Consider the following 13,094-nt stretch of genomic DNA (forward strand, 5'->3'; position numbering starts at 1 on the left):
ACTGGACCAATTGACAGTATCAGTATGGATGGTGAAGAGATTGAGATAGTTAACAGATTTAGTTTGCTTTGTTCTACAGTCAACACTCTTGGTAACAGCAGCCAGGAAATCAAGAGATTAATTGCATTGGGAAAGCCAGCTGTGAGGGACCTCACAAGAGTACTGAAAAGCAACCACATCAGGCTGGAGACTGAGGTGTGCCTGATCTGGGCTATAGTCTTCACAATTACATGCTATGCATCGGAGAGTTGGACAGCGAATAGGGTTGATAGAAGGAGAATTCATGCCTTTGAGTTGTGTTGCTGGAGAAGAGTGTTGAATATACCTTGGACTGCTAGGAGAACAGACAGGTTTGTCCTGGAGAGGGTGAAGCCAGAATGCTCCTTGGAGTCAAGGGTTCTGAGGCTTCATCTGACATACTTTGGGCATGTTGCAAGGAGGGACTGGTCCTTGGAGAGGAACATCATGTTTGGGAGAGTGGAAGGACAGCACAGGAGAGGAAGACCCTTGATGAGATGGATCGATTCTGTGAGTGGAGTGGTGGAAATAAGTGTGTTTGAGACGGCGAGGTTGGCACAGGATAGAACGGCATTTAGGGCAAGCAACTCTATGGCACATAACAACAACAACACAATCAAAAGAGTATAAAATAGATGCTTGGAACCTCCTAAACATTTGGTCCTTATGTGCATCATAAGACTTCTCAAAGAAATAAGAGCTGCAACATAAATTGACACACCCACACTCATGTTTATTGTAGCATTATTTATAATATCAAAGAGTTGGGAACAATTCAAGTACTCTCAATGGACAAATAACTAAAGAAACCAGTATATTCTCACAATGGAATGTTATGCATCACTCAAAAATGATCAATTTGTGAAATAGTGCACAATGTGGATAACACTATAACAGTCACACATGGACAATTACAATATAAGGCTACTAATATAGGGAGTTCTAGTGCCAGCCTAGTGGCAAGAATCTGCGCTGCAATCCCGAAGGCACATGGTCTCCTCCTGTGCAATCGATTATCTGCCTCTGAAAACCCTCCGGAGGTTCCAGCTCAACGGTTAGCAACAATAATAATATAAAAAGCTAAGAAATGGTTTACACACAGAATCAATCTTGAAGCATTAACAGAGATGGGAAGTGAGGGAGAAGGGAGAAAAGAAGACCATTTATAGTCCCAAAACCACCATGGAAGTTCACCTGAGTTGGAATTGACTTGAGCAGTGGGTTTGGTGTTTGGGTTTTGATACCTTACTTAATGAGTCCCTGGGTGCTGCAAATTGTTAATATATGAGCCTACCGGTGGAGGTTTATGTTCATCCAGAGGTGTCTTTTAAGATAGCCCTGCCAAGATACTGTAGAAAAATCAGCCAATGAAAATTCTACGCAGCACAGTTCTACTCTGACACTCTTGGGGTTGGGTTCTATGGAGCCAGAAATCAACCCACAACTGCTTTTAAAATATATAATTTAATATTGTAAGTTTTAAGTCTGCCAGATTTTCTAAAGCTGCTCTTTATTTGCAAGATATGGGGCCCATCTGACTAATTCTTAAGCAAAGCTTCCACAACAGCAGAGGCCACCAGCCTTTAACAAAGCTAAACGAATGGTGGCTGATTGTCCCAATTTCTTTTCGATTCCAGGCTTTCCCTCTTTCTATCCACACATCTATCTACATGTCAGGAATGAAATATGTTTTTTTCTACTGTATCATTTTTTTGATGGAAACTTCCAAATTTACTCAGATGGGAGAAAGGGAGGGTGGCGAAGGACAAAAGCCTACATTGCTTCAGCATTTCAATCAACAGCCTCATTTTCTTCTAACCGTTGAAGTGAACTTCTTATGAATAATGGATGATACCCTGATGAATATGCACACAGCCTATTATGCCTGTGAGGTTTTGGTAAATAATTTATGAGCTAAAATGTTCCTCACCTTGTTACAGTACAAAAACTATGAAAAGAGAAAGGAACCATATTTACTTTTGAGATAACAGGGTGATCTGTCAGAGAGCATGACAGCAGTCTAGCAAAACAGTTATACCTGATCACTAAAATGAAAATAAGAAAAAATTCAAATGAGCAAGAAGGGGAGGTCTAAAAAAATGGAGTATGCACAGCCACATTCTGTCACATTTGAATTTTCAAAATTCTGGCTTCTCACTTTAAGACATCCTTGCATTGCTGATAGCTCTCGGTGGCTATCTTCTCCCACTTCCCAGTCTATAGGATTTGAACATGACCAATCAGAATAGATGCCTCTCTATTTTACAAAACTGGTCTAAAAGCTCTTGAAAGTGTTTCATGTTCCTCCCTTTCCTCACAGCTGAGAGGATTTTTTTCCCTTTCTTTTGTATCATCCTCAGCTCACCTCCACTTACCCTAGCCTTTTCCCTTAGCAACAGCCTTTAAACTGCCTAAGGGGAGGAGTAAGATAGGCTATGAGGCTAAGATGGGCAAAGTATTTGAGAGCAGGGGGGTAAGACTTAAGGTTTAGGAAAACGTAGTTGTCCTGTGGCAAGTTTTTGAAGGCCTAGAATTGGGCCAGTTCTCAAGCTAGGGAAGAGGGTTTAGCTTTATTGGGTTAGCTTCTATTGATTTTTATTTTTATTATTTGCCCATTTGTATATCTTTCTAGGGATACAGTGCCAAGGGAGGCTCTTCCTGTCAAAGGAAGACCCCAGATGCTGGGAGGAGAGTAGGCAAAAGAGGAAACACAAGGCCCTGCCCTGCATCTCTTAAGTAAACCATACACAATGTCAGGAAACGGAGTCAAACAAGTATAAGGGAATGGCATGTAAACAACCAATTATATAATGAGGCATCTGGAACAATGATGTAATTAAAATAATAAAGTCGATGAGAACAATGCAAGCATTCAAGAAAGTTTCTTGGAAGAAGCCAACTCTTGAGTTGATTTCAAAAGGAGAGAAAGAATTTAATTAATTGGAAAGAATACAGGTAAGTGTGGTCAGACCTACCTCAGGGGGCCCTGCTTACCTTTCCAACCTTATTTTGCATCTCTTCCCTGTCAGTTGCTGGGCTCTGGCTAGGTCTTTCCTACCTCATTTCCTCTACTTTTGCTGTCCCCTCCTCCTCCTGCTCATCTGTCACTTCTCTATGACTTTATCAGAAGTCTTCCCTGCCCCCTACTGTTAGCTATTTTCTTGCACACCACCTTCTTGTTTTCTTAATAAGTAATGATATATTTCTATGTTTATGATGTCTGTTTCCACAGTAGGCTGGAAATTCCAAAAAGCAATCTGTTTTGTCCTCTATTGAACATGGAGCCAGTGCTCCCCCACCCTCCAGTATTAGGTATATAGTTGTTGTTGTTGTTGTTAGGTGCCATTGAGTCCTACATGACTCATAGTGACCCTATGAATGAAAGACCTGAACACTTTTCCAGGTTCATAGGGTTTCTGGAGGCAAGCTATTATGGAAGTGGATGCCACTCCTGCTTCCAAGCTTGTTTTAATCGGGGAGCTCCACCAAACTCTATCCACCATTGGTACATAGTAGACAATAAAATACTTTTCGAATGCAGAAGGACTCAAAAGTCATTGGGAGTCAGAGTGAAGGAGAAGAAAATGTGTGCTGAGCTGAGGATCCTGTCAAAACCTTCTCTTTGGCATCAGAAGCAGATGGAAGCCTTTAGTAGCATCTTCTCCCAAACACTCACAAAAATATTTATATTGGCTGTATTTCTTTATTATAAAATTAATATAGGTTTACTGCAAAAACACTGCCAATCTCGAGTATTGGCAGGGACGTGGAACAACTAGAACTCTCACATATTACTGGTAAATACATAAATGGATTAAAACACTTTGGAAAACCATTTAGCAGTGGTGAATCTTTTTCCTTTCTTGATTTTGAGATGTAAACCATATTGAAGGCTATATAGTCTTTGATCTTCTTCTTAAAGCGCTTTCAGCTTTCAGTCTTCTTCACTTTTTGCAAGCAAGGTTGTGTCATCTGTATGATGTAGGTTGGTGAGTCTTCCATCAACCGTGGTGCCACATTCTTCATATAGTCCAGTTTCTCAAATGATTTACTCAGCATACAGATCCAACAGGTATAGTACACAACTCTGACACATAACCTTTCCTGATTTTAAACCATGTAGCATAACCTTGTTCTGTTGAGCAACTGTTTCTTGGTCTATGTACAGATTTCACATAAGTGCAATTAAGTATTCTGGGATTCCCATTTTTCTGTGTTAACTATATTTAGTATGATCCACACAGTCAAATGCTTTTGCATAGTTAGTGAAACAAAAATAAATATCTTTCTGGTCTTCTCTACTTTCAGCCAAGATCCAATAAACATCAGGAATGATATTGTTTCACAACATATTGTGAAGCCTGAATTTCTGGCAATTCCTAATCAACATTGCTCTAACTTTTTTTGTAATCTTCATCAAAATTTTACTTCTGTGTGCTATTAACAATAATCTCCACATTCTGTTGGGTCAGCTTCTTTTAGTATGGATCCAGATAAGGATCTCTTCCAGACAGTGGGCCAGTTGAGCACAGCCACAGCACATCTATTTGCTGAAATACTTGAACTGGTATTCTGTCAATTTCTTATACCATTATAGTGTCAGAAGAAGAACCTCTCAGGTTGGAAGGCACTCAGAATAGGATTGGGAAAAAGGCACTTTCTCAAAGTAGAGTTCTATCTAAATGATGTGGATGGAATAAAGGGTCTTCATTTGCCAATGTGGTAAGACTCAAAATTAGAAGAAATAGCTGTAAGCATCCATTAATAATCAGAACATGGAAGTATGAATGAAGGAAAATCAGACATTATAAAATATTATATGTTGTTTTGTTGTTGTTGTTGTTATGTGCCATCGAGTCGCGACTCATAGCGACCCTATGTACAACAGCCCTAAACTCCACTCTGTCCTGTCCCAATCGCACTGTCTCTGACACTCCCATCCCGATTATCCCAGTCACTGAATCAATCCACCTCATAGAGGGCCTTCCTCTCCTGTGCTGTCCCTCCACCCTCCCAAGCATGATGTCCCTCTCCAAGGACCGGTCTCTCCTCACAACATGTCCAAAGTATGTTAGACGAAGCCTCAGAATCCTTGCCTCCAAGGAGCCACCCGGTTTAACCCTTTTCAGGACAAATCTGTTTGTTTTCCTAGCAGTCCACGGTATTCTCAATACTCTTCAGCACCACAGCTCAAAGGCATCAATTCTCTTTCTATCCTCCTTGGTCATTGTCCAACTCTCTGATGCATAACAAGTGATTGCGAAGACCAATTATATAGAATATACAAAAATCAACATCTTAGGCATTAGTGAACCGAAATGGACTAAAATTGGCCATTTTTAATCCATCAGTCATATGATCTACTATACTGGGAATGACAAATTGAAGAGAAATAGTGTCGTATTCATCTTGAAAAAGAATGTCCAAGATCCATCTTAAAGTACAATGCTGTCAGTGATAAGATAATATCCATAAGCATACAAGTAAGATCAGTTAATACAATTATCACTCAAATATATGCCCATGAACTAAGATGAGTACATAAATTGTAGTATAGTCATCACTGGAATATTATACAACAATGAAAAAGAAAGGATACTCCTATTTACAATCATTGGGATGAATCTCAAAAACATGCTTAGTGTCAGAATCCAGGCATGAAATACATATGTAAGTGTAAAAATTCATTAAATTGTACACTTACGATCTATACATTTTACTATATGAATGTTAAACTTCAATAAAAATGAAACAAAAAGAGATAATACATGGCTTTTGTAAAAAATTCAAACAACACAGAAATATGTACAATAAAAATTCTAAATCTTTCATTTACAACTAACATCTTGATGAATTTCTTCCTGAACACCTCTAATAAGTATGCTTTTTTTCCCCTAACTACCCCTGATATCTGTGTCAGAGAATGTGTTTGATCTAACAGTGTTTAGCACCAAACCAAGTTGCATAGATTGGGAATTTATATCCTAATGTGACAAATTCAGTAGCAATATGAACCCCTATTGACATAAAGAGTGACAGGAAACATAAAAAAATCACAACCTGTGCTTTCTTGGAATTTATAGTGCATGAGAAGAGTTCAAACAAGAACTCCAATACCTACAATACCAGGACACACATTGAGAAACCCAACATGCCTCATTAGGGACATTAGAATCTAAGCTTTTGTGCAGATAATGAAACTTAATTGTTGCATAGCTTATAGTTTCCAACGTTTTCACATACAGGCACACAATTAAACTTCATAAAAACCATATGAAGTAGACAAGACAAATATACCCTCATTTTTTAGGCAATAAAATCTAATTACTTGGTTTGGACTGTTAAAAGAGTTGGTACTGAAACCTAGATATTCTGATTCCTATGAATAGTGCTCAGGTCTTTTGTTCATAGGGTCGCTATGAGTCATCTATAACTTGACGACACTTAACAACAACAACTCAGATGATGATAACGTCATCAATCTGCCACTACCAGTACCTCTTCACCTCCAGATTGAAACAGCAAGCAAATATGTTAGCACTGATGGCCAGGCAAATTAGGATGATGCCAAACCTCGAGAAGGGAGCGTCTGTGAGCAGGGCCTCTTGCCCGGACAAATCTCCAAGAAAATGTTCTAGAAAACAGGGTGTAGATATTGTGGGGAGCCACCTCGTGCTGCTCCCTCCTCCAGTTCCTGCAATGCTCCTATTGGAGGTGGGTGGGCTTGAAGGGTGGTCTGGGAAAGGTAAGGGGTTGAGGGATCCTTAAATCTAGCAAGTTCTATTCACCAAACATTGCTTATAACTACCTCACCATCAGATGATTGACTGTATTTTTATAATTTTTTTATATATTTTTATAATTGAGGGGAAAGTAGGGGGCAGGGCAGAATGCCTCAGTACTAGGATTCAAATTCACTGGATTTATAGGGGATTTCTGGTGGCCTAGTCTAGTAACGCAAGGCTTCAAGGTGATTTATAGTCTCAGAAACTCAGTAAAGGGCCAGCTGTGAGTTGATTCCAATTCAATGGCAATGAGTTTGAGTTTAGACTTATAGAGCCTCCTTCCTCCCCAATTCTCTCCCCTTTCATTCCTTCTCTTTCCTTTTAGTGTCCCAACTCCTCCCTTTTTCTCTTGTCAACCACATCTCCAATTTGCTCTTGAGCCCTGGTAGCATATAGCTACTAAAAGATGGGCACTTAAAAACAACTATGAGGTATCATCTCAGCCCAGTAACATAGCAAAGTTCAACAGAGAAACAAACAACAAAAGCTGGCAAGGTGGTGGAGAGATTGGAACTCTTTTACATAGCTAATTGGGAGTGTAAAATGGTACAATAACTATAGTAGGCAGTATGGCGTTTTCTGAAAAATTTGGAAATAGAAATATTATTTAATCCAACAATTTCACTACTAAAAATATACCCTAAAGAAATCAAAGCTGCCACCCGAACAGATATATGTACACCCAAGTTTATTGTGGCATTATTCATAATGGTAAAGAGATGGAGGTAACCCAAGTGCCCATCAATAAATGAATGGATAGAAAAACTATTGTAAATGGAAGACTACACAGCACCGAAAATACTACACAGCACTGAAAATCAGGGAACTAATATTACATATCATGGGTTGTGAGTGTAATATCTCAGTCACAAAAGGACAAACACTGCATAATGCCACTGTTATAAAACAGGACTGACATGGGGGTTGTCAGGAAACTAAGAAAAGAGGGGATAAATAATGTACACTGAATTGGAACAGATGAAGGAAAGAACTGTTTAGAAGGAATATATGATTAGGCATTATCCATGTGACAACAACCCAGAATGAGAGGTACAGTACAAAGAGGAAGTGGAGGAGGGAGGTAATTGTACAACAATGAGTTGATATTTTTTTTAAAAAGTGAACTGGGGAGGGAGCTTTGGTGGCCTAGTGGCAAGACGCTGCACTGCAATCCCAGAGGTACGCGGTTCAAATCCACCAGATGCTCTGCTGGAGAAGGAGGGGGCAGTCTCCTCCTGTACCAGTCAAACCTGATTTGACGGTACACGTAAAAATAATACAATAAAAAAAAACACCAAAAAAGTGAACTGGGGGAAGGTGAAGGGAAGGAGAGGGAGTAAAATATGTAATGAAAATCTAACTTTTCTGTAAACTTTCCTTAAAATCACAACTAAAATTACAAATTTTATTTAAAAAAACTTTTAAAAAATAGATGAGCATTGTTGAAACTCCGCAGTTGCTTCAGGAGAAAGAAGTAACAATCTACTTTCATAAAGATTACAATTTTGGACCCTACCAGCCAGTTCTACTCTGTTCCACAGAGCCACTATGAATCAGAATTTACTCCACAGAAATAAAGGGGGATTTTTAGCCTAAAATTCTGCCTCTCTTTATCCCTTCCCTATGGCCATCTTCAAAAGTCACATTGTTGGGTGCTATAGAGTCTCAACAACCAGCTGACCCCAGTGGATTTTCAGAGGTTATAAATAATGCAGGAGAGATTGCCCAGAGCAGCCGGTAGATTTGAACCATGTGCCTTTGGCATGGAAGCATAACTTTTATCACTAGGTCACCAGAGCGCCCTTCAAAAGCCAATGGATTAAAAGAAAAAGGGGCGGGTAGCCAATGGATTTAACTAAACCTTCCTCACCATCATCAGCACCAAGGCATTTACATTTAACTGTCTTTTTACATTTTGGGGGGAGTTTGAACCAGAAGGCAGGGACGTTGACTTTAGACAACACACACTGCAACAACTGCTGGGGGTTCAGGAATGGAGGAAATATTCAAGGCCGGTAAGTAGGTCCTTTGACCTTGGTTCCTTCTCTGGGATGGAACTGGAGCACAGCAGCTCCTGGGGTACCACACTGGCTGGGCTGCGACAGCGGTATACAGGCTAAGACTTGGGAAGGGCCATGAACTTCATGTTCACGGTAGAGAGAAGGAGAAAGGCGTTGCTGCCCCAAGCTGAAGGGAAAGTGGCACAGGTGCTCTTGCTCGCCTCTCCCACCTACCAAAACACAGATCTCAGGTGCACCTGGGAAAGAGCCCCCCCCGGCCTTCCTTCTGAGACTTCAGCAGCGGCCTCCCGGTGGGGTTCCCGGCTTGGCGAGGGGCTGAGGCTCCCCTCCCTACCCCCACCTCCCCTCCCGGCTCCCCAGGTCTCCTCCCTTCCTCGACAGCCCGCCCAGGCCGCCGCCCCCGGCGGCGGGCGCGGGTGGTGCAGCATGCGCCAAAGCTCTTTGCATAAATTATGCTCATGACGCAGCAGCTAAAAAAATCCAAGTAGCCGAAGGAGGGAAAAAGGGGGGAAGGGAAAAAGGGGGGCCGAAGAAGGGGGGAGAGAAGGAAAATATATACCTGACCACCCCCCCTCCCTAGCTTCTCTTTCCCACTTTCCTAGCCACCCTCGACCCCTCATCCAACGCAGTCCTCCGAGTCCCCATAGGCGCTGCCTAGCCAGGGCTAGGGGCCCGGGGGCGGCGGCGGGTCCCGACCGACTCCCGGGCCGAGCCGAGCCGAGCCGCACCGTCTTCTTTGTCTGCGGGCGCGGCGGCCCCGGCCCTGGCCCCCAGCCTGGGCTGTGAGATGAATCTCTAATCGGTAGCTGCCAGATACCCGGGGCGAAGGCGGCTCAGGCTCAGGCTCAGGCTCCGGTAAGTAGCGGGGTCCGGGGCGGGGAGGGGTTTGCGGGGAGGGGGAGGGGGCCGGGCAGGGGAGGTTTCGGGTTTGGTTAATATGCAATGCCCGTAATTAGCATAATTTATATATTTATGATAAAGAGAAAGGGAAAAAAAGCCACGGGGCCGGGGCGGCGTGATGCTGGGCCGGGACGTCCGGGAGCTCCTGGGGTGGCACTGCGTCCTGTCTCCCGGGCCAGAGCCTCTGGGGGCCGCGCCCTGGGCCGGCCACGATCGGAGAGACAGGAGGTGGCAACCGCCAGGTGGACCCCGTGGGGAGCCTGGTCTGGGCCCCTCCCCGTTTCTGCACCGTGAAGCCAGGTGGTGTACGGACCACTGGGGACGGACGCTCGGTACCCAGACCCAGTGTCGACAAGGAGCGGGATCCCGCCCCGTAGGAGAACCCGAACGCCCGAGTTCTCTGCAGTTAGGGTCAAGTGGGGCGATTAGGGTGACTTGTCACAATTCTCCTAAGCGAACATAACCCGATTCCGGGTTAGGAACCCAGGAGTTGCTGTAAGGGTGGGAGAGTGGTGGGAGGGTCACCATCGAGCGGAGCATGAGCACTTCATAAATATTTAATAACAATATTATTATTAATAGATAATCAGAATAATAGGCCCTGTGCTCTCTGGGCATCATCACCTGGCAAGAAAAATGGAGCTCTAGGTGCCTTCTAACCTCTCTTTGGCGTTGAGATCCTCCATTCAGCTGGGATTTAAAGTCTTAAATTCCTAATAGGATAACCTTCATCCACTAGCCTCTGCTGCTGGCTATAAAAAGCTGCCGAGAGGCCTTTCTGGCTAAAATCAAAGAAGCTCTTTGCAAAGATTTTAGTCTCATCTGCTCCATCTTATTCATTGTTGCAAAAGTAAAGGACTGTCTGTATTTTAATTGTCATATAAATATTATACGTATTTCCCATTTCCTTTTATCTTGGTACTGCAAAGCAGCCAACCTTGACCCCCAGAAGCCTTCTGGGAAATAATTCCATTTATTCTATTTTGCTTAAGTCTAGGTGCTCAGGGTGGTGTTTCTAGGACCTGGTATTTCTATCCATTAATGCTATAAAACTTCGTTTGTTCATTAGCTCTACACAATTACCCACTATGTGCCATGCTCTGAACCTTTCACGGAGCTTTTATTCCACAAAGGAGTGAAGCAGTCTGGCTATAAATATGAAAACAAACAAGATAATGTGAAATACTGATCATGTATATGTGTGTGTGTGTGTTGTTTGTATATGAGCAAAGACTATTCTTTCCCTCAGATAGTGAATGCAACAATGGGCTTAAGCTTGGTCATCATGATGATGGGCAGGATAGTGCGAGGGTCCAGCTTGTTGTCTATAGGGTTGCTATGAGTTGTAGTCGACTTGACAGCACCTAACACCACCAGCAATATTTTGACATTTAAAAGGAAACCAAAAGTAGTTTACTCTTTTAGGTTCTGTACTTTATAAGGAACTTGGAATTATGAACATGTTCTTCTCTCCCTAAGACTATAATACATCTTTATAATGTTTTATAGCTTAACACAATTTATATATGTGCATTACTTCAGTTTAAAATAATATGATAATATAGTAATATGTGGCTTGTTGTAAGTGCTTTACCTGTTAATTTCATCCTGGCTGTAACTTGTGAGATGGGAACAATGATTTAGCCTCATTTTACAGATAAGGAAAGTGAGGCTCAAAGGGTTACTTATGGTAGAGGCAGTAACGCAACCTGTCTCATGTTTGTAAGCCCCAAGCTCTTTCTGAGTCAGAGTGAGGAAGCAAAGGAAGTGGGACCCAGGAGAAGCCAATGAAAGCAACGAAAGCTTGAGAATGAGGAGCTGGGCCTGCAGTAGGTTTAAATGGGCTAAGTAAGGTTCTCCAGAACTCACAGGAGTTTCTTTGAAACTGTTTTTGGTAGTCCTAATACTTGAAATGGGAACAAACGGGTATGAAACAGGATATGTATTTTAAAAGAGAAGATAGGAAATAGGAAGCCAAGTGCTGTGACTGTGATATGACTTGCTATCTTAATTCATGTTTTCAGTTCATATTCACATTGTGTATCAAGCATTGTAGTTAATGGGATGTAATCATAAGCAGGCAGGTTCCCTGCCTTTTTGGAGCATATAGTCTAATAATGGACATTTTTTTTTCTTTCTAATTTCTTGTGCAACCCTCTCACCATTTCTTGGCTAAATCAGGTTTAGATAAAAGACTTGGCCAGAGGAGAAACTCTTACTAGACTTTTCTGTTTGACTGTGTATATATAAGAACTGGAAAAGGAGGAATACAATTATTCCTTAGTCACTATATTTTTGCAGCTCCCCCCCCCCCTTTTTCTTCTGGCTCACATGTGCCTAGCTGGCCTACCAACTGCATAGCAAACCATTTATCTCTGCCCTGGGTCCATAATCTGTGGAGGTCTGGAGCAGAGCTGAGTGCTTCCATTGGCCAGGACAGCTTCCATCAGCTTTGTCCTGTTTCCCAAGAGGAGACATGGTATGGTGGCAGAAGTCAGGGGGTTTGGTACATATGGAAATGGCCCTAAAGCTCCTTGTATCCTTCATCTATCACCTGACTTCCCTTTACCATTCTGTCACTATAAATAAAAATGGAAACCATAATAAAAGCATCATGCTAAGCAGTTTGTTTATATGGTCTTATAACAGTATTTGAATCTACCACCTACTCTGTAAAAGATGGACAGTCTCCTCCTGTGTGATTTACTGCCGTTGGAAACCTGCTGGAGGGTCAGCTTTGAGTCAGTTCTGACAGAACAGTGTATTTCAACAATGATAACAACATACCATCACTATAGCTTGCCCATTTAACCCATTTAACCTCCATTTTAAAGATAAGCAAAAGAAGATTCAGAGAGTTTGAGTGATTTGCCCAGCCCTTCACTTGGCCAAGCTGAGATTGGAATCTTAGTTTTCCTTGAAGCCTATATCTTTAGAACCAATTAAGCCAATTTTTTATTTTCATCATTCTTATAGTAAAAAAATGAGGTTAATAATAGCTAGTGACATTATCCTTTTAACACCGTTTTATAGAGTAACTCTGAGGTAAGTTCTCTTATTTTTATGATTCCTCTATGAGAAAACAAAGAACTAAAGTTACTTGCCCGAGTTTCATTATCTATTTTCTTAGCCACTGAACTATTTGACCATCTGAAACTGGTGAATTAAATAATAATAGATAATATTTAAAGAGTACTAGTAAAACAACTATGAGATATCATCTCACCCCGGTCAGAATAGCAAAATTTAACAGAGCAGCAAGCAACAAATGCTGGCGAGGTTGTGGAGAAACTGGAACCCTTATTCACTGTTGGTGGAAGTGTAAAATGGTGCAACCACAATGGAAGACAGTATGGCGCTTTCTCAAAAA

The sequence above is a fragment of the Elephantulus edwardii genome, unplaced genomic scaffold (assembly GCF_000299155.1).
Source record: "Elephantulus edwardii isolate Elephantulus edwardi_28Jun2011 unplaced genomic scaffold, EleEdw1.0 scaffold00278, whole genome shotgun sequence".
In the NCBI taxonomy this organism is placed as follows: Eukaryota; Metazoa; Chordata; class Mammalia; order Macroscelidea; family Macroscelididae; genus Elephantulus; species Elephantulus edwardii.